We start from the raw sequence: 16,630 nt of genomic DNA, 5'->3' as shown, positions 1-16,630 counted from the left end.
TTAATTCTCCAAGATCATTGTACTTTCGGACCGAATTTTGTCTCGAAAAATGTGTATTCGCTATTTCTTACTAAACAAGCTGCAGAAAAATTAAATTTACTAGCGAAACGTTTTAAAATATAAAATGAGACATTGTCCCATGCAAATGAAATTAAAATGGATAAAATGAATTAGTTGGAGTAAACGAATAAATAAGTAATTAAATAAGACAGTAAAATAAAATAAAATAAGTAAAATAAAAATTCGGGTCCTCACACGCTGTCTATCCAAATAAAGAAAAAGGTAACAAACACTATACAAAAGCAGAAGAAAAGAAGAAAAATAGAACGTGAGGTATCATTTCATCCTCTGTCTCTTCCTTCTTTGTTTTCTTTTATATGGATCATGTTCAATCCAGATCTTACCTCTTTGAAAGGAATTAATAAAAGTCAAAATTGTTAAAAGAGACTATTAGATTATGAAACTAAATTATGTGTATCTTGATGCATATAGTTGTTCCAGTGGATAGAGAGAAATTTTGGGTTAATTTTTAAATTTTATTCTTTTCTTTTGATGTAAAATCTTTAAACACTCAATCAACAATATAAAAAAAAACCAATAAAAATAGAGAAACTTTGGAGACCAATTACTGAGCCAAATACAATATTATAACTATGAAGGCTTATACTAATAAAAAAATCTAGCCAAATAAAGCATATTAGCATGTTTGGTTAAATTCCTTGATGGTGCCTTACATAATAACTACCATGTTAGCCAGTTAATAGATTAGATTTGATTATCAGTAAAGATTTTATGTTTTTTCAACACATCTAAATAGGAACTAATATGAGTCTTGATAGTTAAGCAAATTATTTTATTACAGAAAGAATATGGTATGACAAACGTAGAGATTTATAATTGGCGCTACTTGATTGAAACTTGAATATTTAATGACTAATGTATTAAAAAATCATTACGATTCAACACACTTGGAGCAATAAAGAGTGTTCTATGTAAAGATTACAACAATATATTTGATGGCAATAGAGTTTTCTTCGGCCATAAAGGCATTTGTAGAAAATAAATGAACACACAGTATAAAGCATTATTCTTTTGGATGCTATAAGAAGTATGAGGAAGTGGAGATATTATATAAAACAAGAAGGATTCTTAGTATTGGAGTGGTCAGTGATTTCGATTTGATTTTTTAGATGTTGTTGGGGTTTGATGTTGATAGTTATTGGGATTTTGGTCGAGGGTAGGGATATTAATTCAGATGTAAGGTGGTGTTGTAACTTTTGGATTACTATAATATCTTCTAAATATATGTTAAATGTCTTGACTTATTGTAACTTCTGGTTTTACCTATTTTAATTTACAATAAAAGTAAAAAAATAAAAGAAATGTCTAACATGTTCTTTAATAATTGAATGTGATGAAACATACACCGATTTGTTAATTAGAAGTACATGATAACATGCTTGAACATTTACAATAGCACTAAATGGCACATTAGCAAAGAAAAAATAGAAGTAGAGGTAAGATAAATTTGTTGAATTTCAATGATTGTATTTAATGACAGATTTGTTAATAACTTTTTTATTAAGAAAAAAATAAAACAAGATAAAGCAAGCATAACATACCAAGAGTATGTTAATCTTGATAGTGACAATATAGTTTTGGCGGTAGTCAAAATTAATGGTAATGTGTAAAAGCATATTTGGTACGGCCTGATCTAACAGGTTTTAGGGTTTCCTGGTGAGTGTTCTCTCAAGCTGCCGACAACCTCTAGGGTGAGTATCTCAATTCATGGCTACCCTTCAGCCTTCGGCTGAGGGACAAGGAGGGTCTCCATCAGCGAGGAAATCATTCTCCCAACTATTTTCGCAACCTGCTACTTCACGTATTCAAATTGGGCCGGTGGCAACATACAAAGGAGAAGTTGTGGTAGTCTTTTCTAAACAAGATGCGGATAAATTGGCAGCTCCATATGATTGGCTTTAGTGGAAATATTTTCTCAAAGACGGCCACCATTTGAGGAAATTCAGAAATTTTTCAATACATTGAATCTAAGAGACCAAATTTCTATTGGGTTGTTACATTACCGTCATGTGTTTGTTGAGGTGTTCGTCGAAGGTGGACTTCAACAGAATTTGGACACGAGGAATTTGGCAATTGGGGAAATTTCCAATGCGTGTCTTTCGTTGGACTAGGGATTTTCACGTACACAACGAGTCCTCCCTGGTTCTAGTTTGGGTTTCGTTACTAGATCTGCCAATTTATTATTTCGACAAACAGACGTTGTTCTCTATTATTTCTCCAGTTGGGAAATCATTATTCCTAGATTCGGCAATGGCTGCTGGAATGCGCCCGAGTGTAGTTCGGATGTGTGTGGAAGTGGAGTTGTGGAAGCCAATCTGCACCAGGATGTGGGTGGCAATGGAAGGAGATCAGGCTTTTGGCAAAAAATCGTGCCTGAAGCGCTGCTGTCCTATTGTTCTACCTGTTGGAGGTTGGGACATGCTATGGAGGAGTGTAGAAAGAATTCATCGGAGCTAGCTTCTTTGCATAATAATAGAAGGGATTGGAGGGTGCAGCATGAATCACAAATTGTTACAGGGGCGATGAACAAAACGTATGCGGAGGTGAGGAAAGTTGGAAAGGAACTAGCTACGAAAAAAAATAGTGGAGTCGGGATGAACCAAGTGCCAAATATCCAACCAATGATTGACAGGATAGATGAGGAGGGGGAAATAAATAAGGGTAAGGGAATGATTATGGAGGGGGAGGAACAAGAGGTTGTGATGTGGTCATCCAAGCAACTACCAAGGACGTGGTGATACCATCCAGACCAATCACTAGAGCTCGTGCCAAACGAATGAAGGAGCAATTGAATATCTTGGTATGCGCGATATAAGAAGCAAAGGAAGGTAGTTCGATGTTTGAAGGTGGCTCAGACTACGTGACTTTACTCCAACTAGAGGATTAAGACCCGTGAAACAAAGCATGTCAAGTCACAAGAGGAATCCAGGATCACAAGTGACAAGTTTAGCAAGTTTTGTTTTCAATTAGTAGAATAAAACAAATGACTTAATTATTTTAGTCCTTGCCATTTTTAGTCGTTAGTTTGTCTTAAATTTTTAGCTATTATTTTCGGTCACATTCCCTTAGTCCATTCGGCCATAATGGGCCAATGTAAGGGCTGACCATCAGCCCTAGTTTCTAGGCCCATTAGGATTTGAGATCATTCCTAGTTTCTAGTCGTATTAGGATTTGAGTTGTAAGAAGCTATAAATAAGCTTCAAACCAACAACAATAATCAGATTTTGACTGTTAATGAAATTGAGAGTATTCTCTTGGCTTCTTGCTAGCACCCCTTGAACATCTTAGAAATCTCCTAAGAGAGTTCAATTGGCTTATCAAACAAGAAACCCACTTGTTTGTGGCACCGTTCTACCAAATTCCTTGGTTCGCTAATTCGTTAGGTCGCGGGTTGAGATTCAAGAGTGTTCTCAACTTAGAGGATTAGATTGGGTCGAAAGGAATTCCGCCAACCAAGCCTAGAAAATTCTCCATCAAGATCGTGGGAATCGCAAGGATGAACTTCACCAATGTGGAGGAATTCGCATCAGTTCGCATCAGTTGGCATCAGAGCTAGTTGATGGTTTTCCAGGTTATATCCTCTTAATTCCAGCCTTTTCGTGTCATATTTTTTTATTCCTAGTCATGTTTGTGTCTTGTTCTTATTTGGTTCTAATCTAGCCAAAAAAAATGGGTATTGTTCACCGATTACTATTCACCATCACTATTCATGTACTGTTCATCTGTGGGTACTGTTCATCCGACAAAAAAAAATATTTGTGTGTTATCTTTTGTGTTCTGTGTCTAGTCCAAAAATATATATATATCTTGAGTCGTTAGGGTTTCTTGTTGGTCTTGCCGTCATGTCTTTCGTTGGTCAAGTGATACAATCTATCTGAATTGTTTCTTTCTTGTTTGTGGTTTTTTTTTTCTTCCAGCAATTTGTTATATTGTTGTTCTCGTGGTTAAGTTGAAATCTGAGTCAAAAAAAAACAAAACAGAAATCTGTTTGGTCGTTAGAAGTGTCACTACAACAAAAATGACCTTTAACGGCATTTACAAGTGTCAGTATAGATAATTTAAGCTGACACTTTACTTTTCCTCACACCTCGGATGAGTGTTGTCCCTTCCAATGTGGAGATAGGCTCGTAGCATTCAAATGTGTCAAGAAAACTATGCTATTATAGCATCCCATCTGCCAACAAAAATCTTTTTTCTTGACAATCGAATGTGTCAAGATATTGTCGATGCTGTTGAGCTATGCTGACACTTTTAACTGCTAGGAGTATTTTTTTCTTTTTTTTAAAATAAAGAAGAAACCTGGTTGTGCTCCCTGCTGTACATTCCGTCAATCAAATACCCAAAGGACTTGTAAAATTATCCCAAAGAACAGAATGCATGTAGTAATTTAAAAACAAAAGTCAATGTTCAAATATCCTTCAACAACAAAAGTAACCAAGTAAAAGGGTTCAAAAGAATTGCAAACTAACATGAAAAGCATTGCCATCTAATAAACAAAAGAAACTAAATGAGAGAATCAACATTAAGTCTATAAGAACTTGCAGTAAGAGTTGTCCGAGGGAATTTCTGCTTTTTGCTTGGTCCAAGGGAATGCTTTTGGGCCCGAAATTTCAGTAACTAACGAGGAAGAACTCTGGAATGTTGTAACTTCCTGAATTCCTTGCTTTGGGTTCTCTGATCCCAAGGGTGATGAAGGTGTAACTAGCTGGGAAGTTGTTCCAGATGCAATTGAATTAGGTATGGTGACACCAGTTTTTTCTTTACCAACATCCATAGCATTGCCAATTTCCAAGTCACTTCTTTTACCAGATATAAGTTCTGGAGATGTCCTTATTTCAGGCAAAGCTCCAGCGCTCACTGGTGCCAGTTTTTCAGCAGAAGATTAACTTTTATTTGTAGCAGATGTTTCTTGATTTTCTCTCCTTTCATGCAAAGGTTCAGATGCACATCTTAAGCTAATGTCATCCTCCAACTCCAGGGAATCCTGCAAGATACAATCCCATAATCAGGCGCAGAAGAATAAGAAATAAATGCAAATCTAATTTTTTAGAGCCATTTACTTCTTTTCTCTCCTTTTTTGCAGGAGCAGGAACACAAAATGAATTGCTCTGGGACCAATCCTCCAACTTATGGTTATCTTCATTGCCCTGCTGCAACTTTAAGGAATCCGTATGTTCCAGGCTTTTAAGAGCCTGTCCACGAAGCATATCCGTTGTCAATCTAGCAGGTGTCTTCTCCCTTGCAGTAATGAGTTTGGACTCCGCAGATTTCTCTTTTGGGGTCATCTTTTGCAACCGGACGTGGCCAGGTTTGTCTTGTCCAATGACTTAAGCAAATATGTCATTTCAGCCAACTGAGTCGTCAGTTTCTGATGGAAGTTTAGCTTGCTTTTTTTCATTTTACTTTAAAAGAAAAGCAAAATGTAGTTATTATCAGTTTCAGTATGACTTAAGTAACATACAAATGCTCTTCGTTCACTTATCAAATTCTCAACCACCACACTACTCGATGGAGTCCCATCAGCATGGCTATAAAATTTATCAAACATTTCAACTCTTGTAGTAGAGCACCCCAACTCCTTTGTCTAGAAGTAGTTATATAATTTTGTTTAGTCCAGCATATACAAGTGATAGTTCAACATAAAATTCTGAAAGTCATAGCACAAATATATTAGTACCATTTTGCTTCGAAGCATAGCAAATGGTTTCTTCCCGGTTGTGTGGTTCATGTTCTTCTTCTTTCGAGCCTACTTGTTTCGCTTGTTTATTTTCTGAAATTACAAATCAGACTTAAAGATTATTAGACATTGATAGTACTGCATTTAGCTGGACTAAATGCATTAATCGGAAAACTTTTTTATGACATTTCGAGGTAATAAAACATTTGTTGTCTCTCACGTATAAAAAGATTAGAATAAAGAAAGAGACATCAGTGTTTCCTGTCACATTTGCTGGATGAAAACTTACAAGCTAAAAGTGAATAGTGTAGCAGCTATAGATTTGTAGAACTCTTACAATCAGACTAGTATCTGTAGCCAAACTGTAAGAACCCATCTGACCTGATAGAAACCTTGTGAGATATGCATTTCAAAACTGCACCAATCCTATTTAAAGTCACACACTTATCTTCCACTTTTCGCTTCACTTTTCCTTTCAAGTAGATTCACCTCTTATCTTGTAATATGAGTTTCTGTGCCAAATTATGCACACAAGTATGAAGCAAATTTGGATAGACAGAAAATGAATGCCTAATCGTTCCTATTCATCTATTTGACATTTTATCGAACAGGTTATGGACAACAAATCCATAACAAAATAGTCACATGAATCTAGTACCAGATTTTTCATCTCACGAAAAGCACTCTAGTAAAGATTGTCTGCTGAATCAAGCACTAATGCACAAAACTCCTACAGTCCACCGTATACCCACCACACATCATTAGCTAAAAGCAATTAAGCAAACACAAAAGAATTGAAACCAAATCCAGTTTGTATCGATCAAATAGATGAAATGGTACCGGCATAATTTGACGGACACACAAGCACGAGATAGGAATCTAGAAAGGAGAAAGTTCAATTACCACAAGTGAGATTATTTGGCTTGCCATCTTCTCAAGACTCCCAAAGAATCCTTTATTGATTCCTCTGCGTTTCGCTTCTTCTCTGGATACAGTTGATTTCACCAACTCATTGTTTTCTCCTATTAACAAGACGAAGGCTTTATTGGCCTTAAGTTCAGCGACTGGTAGCGGATCCCCTTCAACATCTACACTTTCAAAGGAAACCATCACTATGTTGGTCAAGAATGAAACTGCTGCTTGGCTGCTACCCATTTTTCCCACCAACTACATCAGAATCTGACAACAGAGAGACAGAAAGAGGGGGAGGGGGGCTGGAAATGGCGGAGCCAAAAAATAAAAATTTTGAGGAAGTGTTTTGGCTGGCAAAATGAAAATTTTGAGTATTTTACAGCAAATGAATCTTCCGCCAAAATCAAACGATGCCGTTTGGTGTCTTTTTTTTTTGGTACATCTCACATCTTCTCAAGTGTCATGTTAGGTAGTCTAAAGGCACATTATTATTTTTATATCTGATAAAATAAAAAAAATTAAAGTATATATTATTGAGTTGATAATAAGTGTCATGATAGGAGTGTTATAATGACACAAACCAGCAAGTGTCCTTATAGGCATGTCAGGAAAGGCCATTTTTGTTGTAGTGTGTCTAGCCGTCAACTTGTTCTTGTTGTTGCATTCAAAAAAAAATGAAGGGGAAGAAGATAGCAGCTAACCTCATTAAATTCTTGGAAATTTAGATCAAAACTTGAGTTTCTTGGAATTCTTGATTGTTTACACAACAATCTTGAAATTCTTGAAGCTTTGGTTGAGATTCTTGAAACCTTGGAACCCTAAAATCTGTCTTGAACCAAAACCCGTGGGATCTTGGACTGTTGGGTGTGAAAACATCTTTCAAATTGTGTTCTTGAAATCTGGAAATTAACTCCTTGAATTCTTGAACAAATCTTGAAGTTTATTGGGGTTTGGGAACCAAATCTTGAACAAAACAAAGCTGCCAAAAGAAATTCCAGCCGCAAACCCTAGTCTTTTTTTTCAAGTTCTTGGCTGATTACAAAAAAAAAAGAAAAAAAAGAGGAACCATCAGCCACAAAATTGTCTTGTAAAACTCCAGAATTGAGCATTGGGTGAAACCAAAACACCCAAACAGCTGAAACCACAAAACAGCCTTCAACCTAAGCCAAGTCCAAGTAGGATTGACTAGTTTGATCCGAATTGGACAAGCTGTCCAAGTTTCTTTGCAATTTCATTTTTGACAGCTTACAAATCCTTATTGGGATAGGAAAAGGGGGTTAACACCAGATTAGTCCGCTGATCACCATTTCCAAATTGCAACAATAAAAACGGGTAGGCGACAAGCTCTTTAGGCGATTGTTCTTGAGTTTAGCCTCTATAGTTTCTTTGAGTTAGTTGTTAGCCTAAATTTTCCAGAAATTTCAGCCATAAAAGCTCGTCCTAAGGACCAGGTTTCGTGTCTCACATTTCCAGATTTTAAGTGTCGGTCAATTGTTCAATTTTGTGGTAAACAACTAGTGCTTCTTGAGTCGTTCACTTCATCACTTTTCCAGCAATTTCCAGCCTTATTTGTTCTATTTTCTAGCCTCATTTTATTTCGCTCCAAATCTGATCAAGCTACAATTGAGTGGGCTCTTGTGCGAAGTTGGTTGGCTTTTGAGGGAATTCTTCTAATTTCTTCAAGGGAAGCAAGCAGGGCCTCGAGAACATATTGGTGAGGAATATTAGAAGAAACTTTGAGTGAAACACGAGTGCGAGAGTAAACACGTAAGGGAGTGAAGTGAAGAATATTTTATTTCACTAACATTGTTTTGCAAGTGAAAGAAAGCATGTCACGTGAAATTGAAGGAATGCCTCAAACCGTTGATATCAAAATGCTTGCTGATATGTTGGAAACAAGATTCAAAGGAATATGAGGACAAATGTTTGCTGATGCTTTAGACCCTATTCATGAGAAGTTGGCAGCTAGTAACTCCCAAGGCACTCCTAATCCTTCCAAAACCACTCATAGGCGGCGATACGCGGAGGAGTCTGCGAGTTCCAATGATGAAGAGGAGGAACCCTTCAAGCGTTCCAAATCCAAGTCAAGGGGACCAAATAAGTCCTCCGACATCTTTAAGGGAATTAAAATGAAAATTCCAGAATTTAAAGGACGGTCAGATCCGGAAACATATTTGGCATGGGAGTCCAAGGTCGAGATGATTTTTGCTTGTCAAGATTATACGGATGAACAAAAGGTGAAGTTGGTTGTGATCGAATTTAGTGAGTACGCGGTAGTATGGTGGGATCAACTTACCACATCTCGATGAAGGAGTAGACTATCGGAGATTGGGTCTTGGACCGAGTTGAAGGGGATGATGAGGACCCAATTTGTGCCGAGCCATTACTATAGAGATTTGTACCAACGGTTACAAACTCTTACGCAAGACACTAGGAGTGTCGATGAGTATCACAAGGAATGGAGATCCTCATGCTTAGGGCCTGCTTAGGGCCGATATTCAAGAAGACAAGGAAGCGACCATGGCGAGATTCTTAAATGGACTTCGACCTGAAATTGCCGAGAAGGTCGAGTTGGAGCATTATTTGGAGCTACATGAGTTGGTGGTGAAGGCTGAAAATGTGGAGCACCGTCTCAAGAGGAGAGGTAACACACGGACTGGTTACTCCTACTCTACCTCAAACTCGAGACAATTTACTCCAGGAATAAGCGAAGGAGCGAGGACCGAGAAGGCTTCAAACAAATCAAATCTGATTTTCCTTCCAAGGCAAAGGTCGAACCATCTAAGGGGGACAACAAAGGAAAATTGGTGACCAACCAAGCCCAAATGAGAGGAAGAGATAATCGATGCTTCAAATGTCAAGGGTGGGGGCACATTGCCAAGCATTGCCGAACCAACGGATCATGCTAGTCCTGCCTAATGGGGAAATTGTGATAGATGATGAAGCCGAATACATCGATATGCCACCATTAGTCAAAGATGAAGATGAATCAGATGAGGGGGAAGAACGTGCGCTTGAGGGTGAAGTGGGGTTTGGTCTTGTTGCACGACAAGTCTTCACCGCATGACCTCAAGAGAATGATATACAACGTGAGAACATCTTCTATACACGCTACCTAGTCAAGGAAAAGTTGTGCAGCCTTGTTATCGATGGCGACAGTTGCACAAATGTTGCTAGTGCTACGATGGTGGAGAAGTTCGGATTGCCAACTATGGAGCACCCCCGACCCTACAAAATTCAATGGCTTAATAACAGTGGGGAGGTTCGAGTAGCCAAGCAAGTCCTGGTATCCTTCAAGATTGGTCGCTACAAAGACGAGATTCTATGTGATGTTGTACCCATGCATGCAAGTCACATCATTCTTGGGCGACCATGACAATATGATAGGCGAGTGAACTTCGAAGGAGTGAGCAACAAATACTCATTCATGTACAAGGACCACAAGATCACTCTTGCTCCCTTATCTCCTAAGCAAGTTCGAGCGGACCAAGAAGGTCTTCAAAGGGAATTCGAACTAGAAAATACGAGAAAGAAGAATGAACTTAAAGCTGAGAAAAATGAAAAGAAAAAGGCAACTACACATTCGGCTAGTAAGGAAAGAAAAAGAAAAGAGGGGAAAAATGAGGGAAAGCACTTGATGCTAGTAAAAGCCAAACAAGAGAAGCGAGTTTTGAGTGAACGACAACCGCTTCTTGTACTTATATGCAACGAAGTAGCGCTGTCCGATGATGATCCATTTCCTAACTTTCCATCTATTGTTGCTCCGATTTTGTAGGATTACAAGGACATTTTCTCCGAGGATATTCCAAGTGGTTTGCCGCCTCTTCGTGGGATTGAACACCAAATCGACTTTGTGCCTGGAGCAACCATACCTAACCATCTATCCTACAAGAGCAACCCTGAGGAAACAAAGGAGCTACAACGACAAGTGGATGAGTTGCTAGACAAGGGATGGGCGAGAGAGAGTTTGAGTCCTTGCGCGGTGCCGGTGATTCTAGTACCTAAGAAGGATGGAGCATGGCGCATGTGTACCGACTACCGAGTTGTGAACGCGATTATGGTAAAGTATCGTCACCCTATGCCTAGGTTAGATGATATGCTTGACGAATTACATGGTGCAGTCATTTTTACCAAAATTGATTTAAAAAGTGGGTATCATCAAATCCAAATTAAGGAAGGTGATGAGTGAAAAACTGCTTTCAAAACTAAGTATGGCTTGTATGAATGGTTAGTAATACCTTTCGGATTAATCAATGCACCTAGCACATTTATGAGGCTTATGCACCATGTCTTGAGACCATTCTTAGGGAAATTTGTAGTAGTTTATTTTGACGATATCCTTATCTATAGCCGTAGCATGGAAGAGCATCTTGAGCATTTAAAAACTGTTTTGGATGTACTTCAAAGGGAGAAGCTATACGCTAATCTCAAGAAGTGCAATTTTTGTACTGACCGTCTTGTGTTTTTAGGGTTTGTGATTAGTTCACAGGGGATACAAGTGGACGAGTCTAAGGTACAGGTTATCCAAGAGTAGTCGACCCCCAAGTCCATTGGGGACGTGCGTAGCTTCCATGGACATGCAGGCTTCTACAGGCGATTTGTGAAGGATTTTAGCACCCTGGCAGCCCTACTCACTGCGCTTATCAAGAAAAATGAGAAGTTCACCTGGGGGGAGGAACAAGAGCAAGCCTTCCAAGTACTAAAGGATAAGTTAACACATGCACCCGTTTTAACTTTACCTGACTTTGCTAAAACTTTTGTAATTGAATGTGATGCTTCAGGGATAGGAGTTGGAGCTGTGTTGATGCAGGAGGGTAGGCCCGTTGCATAATTCAGTGAGAAACTCAACGGGGCAGCATTGAACTGCTCGACCTACAACAAGGAATTATATGCATTAGTTTGAGCACTACGGGTATGGCAGCACTACTTGAGACCTAAAGAGTTCATGGTTCACACCGATCATGAGTCTCTCAAGTACTTAAAGGCACAACACAATCTTAACAAGAGGCATGCGCGATGGGTTGCCTTCATTGAGACATTCCCATTCGTTATCAAGTATAAAAGTGGTAAGAGTAATATAGTGGCCGATGCACTATCTCGCAGGTATTCTCTACTCACTACTCTTGATGCTAAGTTACTCGGATTTGAGTTGCTCAAAGATATGTATGCAAGCGATACAGACTTTGGTGAAACGTTCCAGAGTTGCTCTCGAGCTACTCAAGAAAATTACTCAATTTTTGATGGTTATCTATTCTACCTAAATCGCCTTTGTATACCTGACTGTTCCATTCGACTTTTACTGGTAAAAGAAGCACATGGAGATTGTTTAATGGGACATTTCAGAATTGCTAAGACTTTATCTATCTTGCAGGAGCATTTCCACTGGCCACGGATGCGGCGTGATGTGGAGAGGGTTGTGAGTCGATGCATAGTATGCAAGAAGGCAAAGTCTAAGGTACAACCTCAAAATTTATACTTGCCTTTACCAATTCCTGATGCACCCTGGGTAGATCTTTCAATGGATTTCGTTCTTGGCTTACCTAGGTCTAAAAAAGGGCATGACTCTATTTATGTGGTTGTTGACTGGTTTTCTAAAATGGCACACTTTATTGCTTGCCATAAGAAGAATGATGCATCTCATGTAGCAGATTTATTTTTCAGAGAAATTGTTAAGTTGCATGGTATCCCTAGAACCATAGTATCAAATAGAGATGCCAAATTTTTCTCTTATTTTTGGAAGACTTTGTGGTCTAAGTTGGGCACTAAATTACTGTTTTCAACTACTAGTCATCCACAAATCGGTGGACAAATCGAGGTTGTCAATCGCACTCTTTCTACTCTTTTACGCACTATCATCAAATCTAACTTGAAAAATTGGGAGAAGTGTCTACCACGTGTAGAGTTTGCATATAATAGGGTTGTACATTCCACCACTCAATACTCTCCATTTGAAATTGTTTATGGATTTAACCCATTGCCGCCTTTGGATTTGACCCCATTACCTTTGAGTGAAAGAGCTAAGCTTAATGGGCAACAAAAGGCTGATTTTGTGAAAAGGTTGCATGAGAAAGTTCACTTGAACATCGAGAAGCGCATGGCTCAGATTGTTCAACAAGCCAACAAAGGTAGACGCAACCTCGTGTTCGAACCAGGTGATTGGGTTTGGCTACACTTGCTCAAAGAACGATTCCCCATCCAACGGCGCAGCAAGCTCTCACCCCGTGGCGATGGACCATTCCAAGTCCTTGAACGCATCAATGACAACGCCTATAAACTAGACCTACCTAGTGAGTATGGTGTTAGTGCTACGTTTAACGTATCTGACTTGAGCCCGTTTGATGTAGGTGACACACTTGATTTTAAGGCAAATCCTTCTCAAGAGGAGGGGATTGATGTGGTCATCCAAGCAACTACCAAGGACGTGATGATACCATCCAAACCAATCACTAGAGCTCGTGCCAAACGAATGAAGGAGCAATTGAATATCTTGGTACACGCGATACAAGAAGTTAAGGAAGGTAGTTCGATGTTTGAAGGTGGATCGGAGTACGTGACTTTACTCTAACTAGAGGATCAAGACATGTGAAACAAAGCATGTCAGTCACAAGAGGAATCCAAGATCACGAGTGACAAGTTTAGCAAGTTTTGTTTTCAATTAATAGAATAAAACAAGTGACTTAAGTGTTTTAGTCCTTGCCATTTTTAGTCGTTAGTTTGTCTTAAATTTTTAGCTATTATTTTTTGTCACATTCCCTTAGTCCACTAGGCCATAATGGGCCAATGTGAGGGCTGACCATGAGCCCAAGTTTCTAGGCCCATTAGGATTTGAGATCATTCCTAGTTTCTAGTCGCATTAGGATTTGAGTTGTTAGAAGCTATAAATAAGCTTCAAACTAACAACAATAATCAGATTTTGATTGTTAATAAAATTGGGAGTATTCTCTTGGCTTCTTGCAAGCACCCCTTGAACATCTTAGAAATCTCTTAAGAGAGTTCAATTGGCTTATCAAACAAGAAACCCACTTGTTTGTGGCGCCGTTCTACCAAATTTCTTGGTTCGCTACTTCGTTAGGTCACGGGTTGAGATTGTATCAAGAGTGTTCGCAACTTAGAGAATTAGATTGGGTCGAAAGGAATTCCGCCAACCAAGCCTGGAAAATTCTCCATCAAGATCGTGGGAATCGTAAGGATGAACTTCACCAACGTGGAAGAATTCGCATCAGGTTGAGTCCGAATACAGAAGTGATGGAAAGCCATCAGCCATGGAACCGGTGGTAGAGACCATCGAGGCTATTGCTTCGGCTTCTCAAGAACAGCAGAATACAGACGGGAAGGCAGCAGCGGATCGGATCGAAATACGACCTGAGGAGGCTTCCCAACTTGAAGAGGAGTTGCGACAGGTAGCCAGCAATAACGTATGCTTGTTGAAAGTGAGTTGATTGGAGGCGCAGCGAACATGGGGGTGCAACGATCCAGAGAAGAGATGATAGGTCAGGAGGATAGTGATGATAACGGTGAGAAGAGAGGTTGAATTGCCTCAAGTTGCCGGTAACTTGTCACCAAGGACGGTGACTGTGCAAGAGGCAAATTTGGACTATCAGCTGCTGGCGCTAAACATTGATCAACCTGGTGAAACAAAGAAGGGATTCAAGTTAGTAAGAGGAAAGGGTGTACGTGCTCGATTTCCATCTGACAAACAGTTTCGGTCTGCAACTTCTATCAATAACTCATTCCAGGTATTGCTTCATGATTAATGCAATTCTGTGGAATAGAAGGGTGTCTAAAGCACCCAATTTGAGAAGACTGATTAAATTAGTACATTTGCATGATGTTAAGTTCGTACCTATATCTGAGCCAAAACTTGATATGTCTCGAGTCAATTACATTCACTTGCAGTTGTCATTTGATTTCATAGTTGTTAACTTGTCGAAGGATCATTGGATATTTTATAGTTGTCCATTTGTGTTTTTGGTAGTGGGTAATTCTAGTCAACATATTTTGTTGTCTGTCCAACACCCGTGGTTACGGGGTCCTATGATATTTTCTTTTGTTCAATGCTAAATGCTCAATGGAGGGGCATCCAGAATTATTGCAGAATTTATAGGTGGATAAACCTAGTTCCCATCCATAGTGTATTGGGGGAGACTTTAACATCACAGTGGCCCCTCATGAAAAATGAGACGGGCGACCCTTTTCTGTGTCGAAAGGAGTGGAGTTTTTGTCTTTTATGGATGAGGCTGAGGTGTTTGATGTTGGTTTCTCGAGTTCGAGTTTTACATGCTGCAACAACTGGGGAGGAAGAGCTAGAATTTGGAAGAGGTTGGACAGATTATTAATTAATGAAGAATGTTTGGACTTCACTTCTGTGAGATCCCGAAAATTTTATTATTTTTTTCGGCATTTATTTTATTCTTTTGCATACATTTTCTATATTTTCTTTACTATATAAATTTTCTAGGGATTTTTATGGGAAAATATGATTTTTAAATCAATTTTCCAAAATAAGTTATTTTCTGTGGCGCTGGTGCTGTACTGTGGATGTGGGACCCACTAGTGCGATAAGTGGGGTAAATGTGGGTAATTTGGAGGAGTTTTGTATATAGAGATTATATTACATGGTATTATGAGCTAATTGGAGGTTATCTAGATAAGTAACCCTTGGTAAGTAGTAGGATGAGATAAACACAAAAATTGCCACTTGTCGCTCTCCCATTAGATGTTGGACTTTGACTAGAGTTATATTACCTTTCCTAAATCAATTTTAACCCACAAAATCATCTCCATTTTTCTCCTCTTAGCCGTGCATCATAGAGAGAAAAGAGAGAAGAGCTTCCAACTTTTGTTCTTCATTTCTTGCTCCAATCTTGCAAACCTACCATTCAAATTCCAAATTCCTCCACAAAAGTAAGTTGATAAGCTAGTTTAAGGTCCTTGGTGGAGCCATTTGTGAAGAAGAATCACTAACTACCTTGCTTCTTGAAGTTGATAAGGTGAGTTTTCATGACATCTCCTCTTTGATGATAATAATGATCAATTAAGGGATTCTAGTGGTGAAGCACGTCATCTTGTGGATTATTTAATGAATTATGGTTGAGTTGTCCAATTTTCCTATTTATTGAGGATTTTTCTGTTTTATATAGTATATTATAGTTAGCCATGGAATGATAGCCTTATATTGAGTAATATAGGGCCTCTATATGTCAATGGTGGTTTGTTGCGAAAATTTCAGCTTTTAGCGGAAAATTTCAGTTTTAGCGTTTTATATATTTGGGGCTTTTCTACGGTTTCCTCATAAGTTTGTAATTGGTTGAAATTTAAGAGTATTGTGACCCTAGTAAGGTGTATTGACTAGCCTATCAACTGTGTTTGCTCTCATGATCGTTTTGTGTAAACATTGGTGATGAATGATAGGTTGGACATGTGAAATTAAAGGGGAAATGCTGTCCAATGTTAGGGAGATTTAGTAATCTTGAGTTGGGAGTGATTTTTGGGTAGAATTGAAGAGGTTTTGAGGTTGTTCATTCCTAACACCCACTGTCACTCCATTTTACTTTTAGTTATATTACACTAGTAACTCATTATAGTAGTTTGACTTGTGTTCGAGTCTCAATGGTGGTTTCTTGCTTATTATAGGTCGTGCCGGTGATCCGGGGCCTATGTCTGAAGCCAACTTGTGAACTTGCTTATTTGACTCGGTGAGTGTACCCTTATATGGTTTATTGCTTAAATGATTGTTGGTCCTTGTTATGTGAACTTGGTTGACCTGACTGGGACGAGAGTGTACTTCATCGCTCTCGTTCTCTTATCTGTAGGACTGTTACTATTTATCTGTGAAACTGTATTTGTGTATGATTTAGCGTCGTTTGGGACTATGACCAATGACTTAACTGTGATATCTGAGCTCATACCCCATTGGTTGTTATTCGAGTCGAGCCGGCAAGGGCCTGGGCGATTTGATAA

The 16,630-nt window shown here is 38.8% G+C and overlaps 1 pseudogene; it reads left to right on the top strand.

The window, feature by feature from the left end:
* The window catches only part of LOC140009854 (protein FAR1-RELATED SEQUENCE 5-like), an 85,502-nt pseudogene extending 80,535 nt beyond the window's left edge, over positions 1 to 4,967 (top strand).
* Positions 4,968 to 16,630: the final 11,663 nt, after the last annotated feature.

This window comes from Coffea arabica, chromosome 6e (genome assembly GCF_036785885.1).
Source record: "Coffea arabica cultivar ET-39 chromosome 6e, Coffea Arabica ET-39 HiFi, whole genome shotgun sequence".
Lineage (NCBI taxonomy): Eukaryota > Viridiplantae > Streptophyta > Magnoliopsida > Gentianales > Rubiaceae > Coffea > Coffea arabica.
Note: the sequence above shows the minus strand (reverse complement) of the source record. Positions and strands in the feature narration are given on the sequence as shown.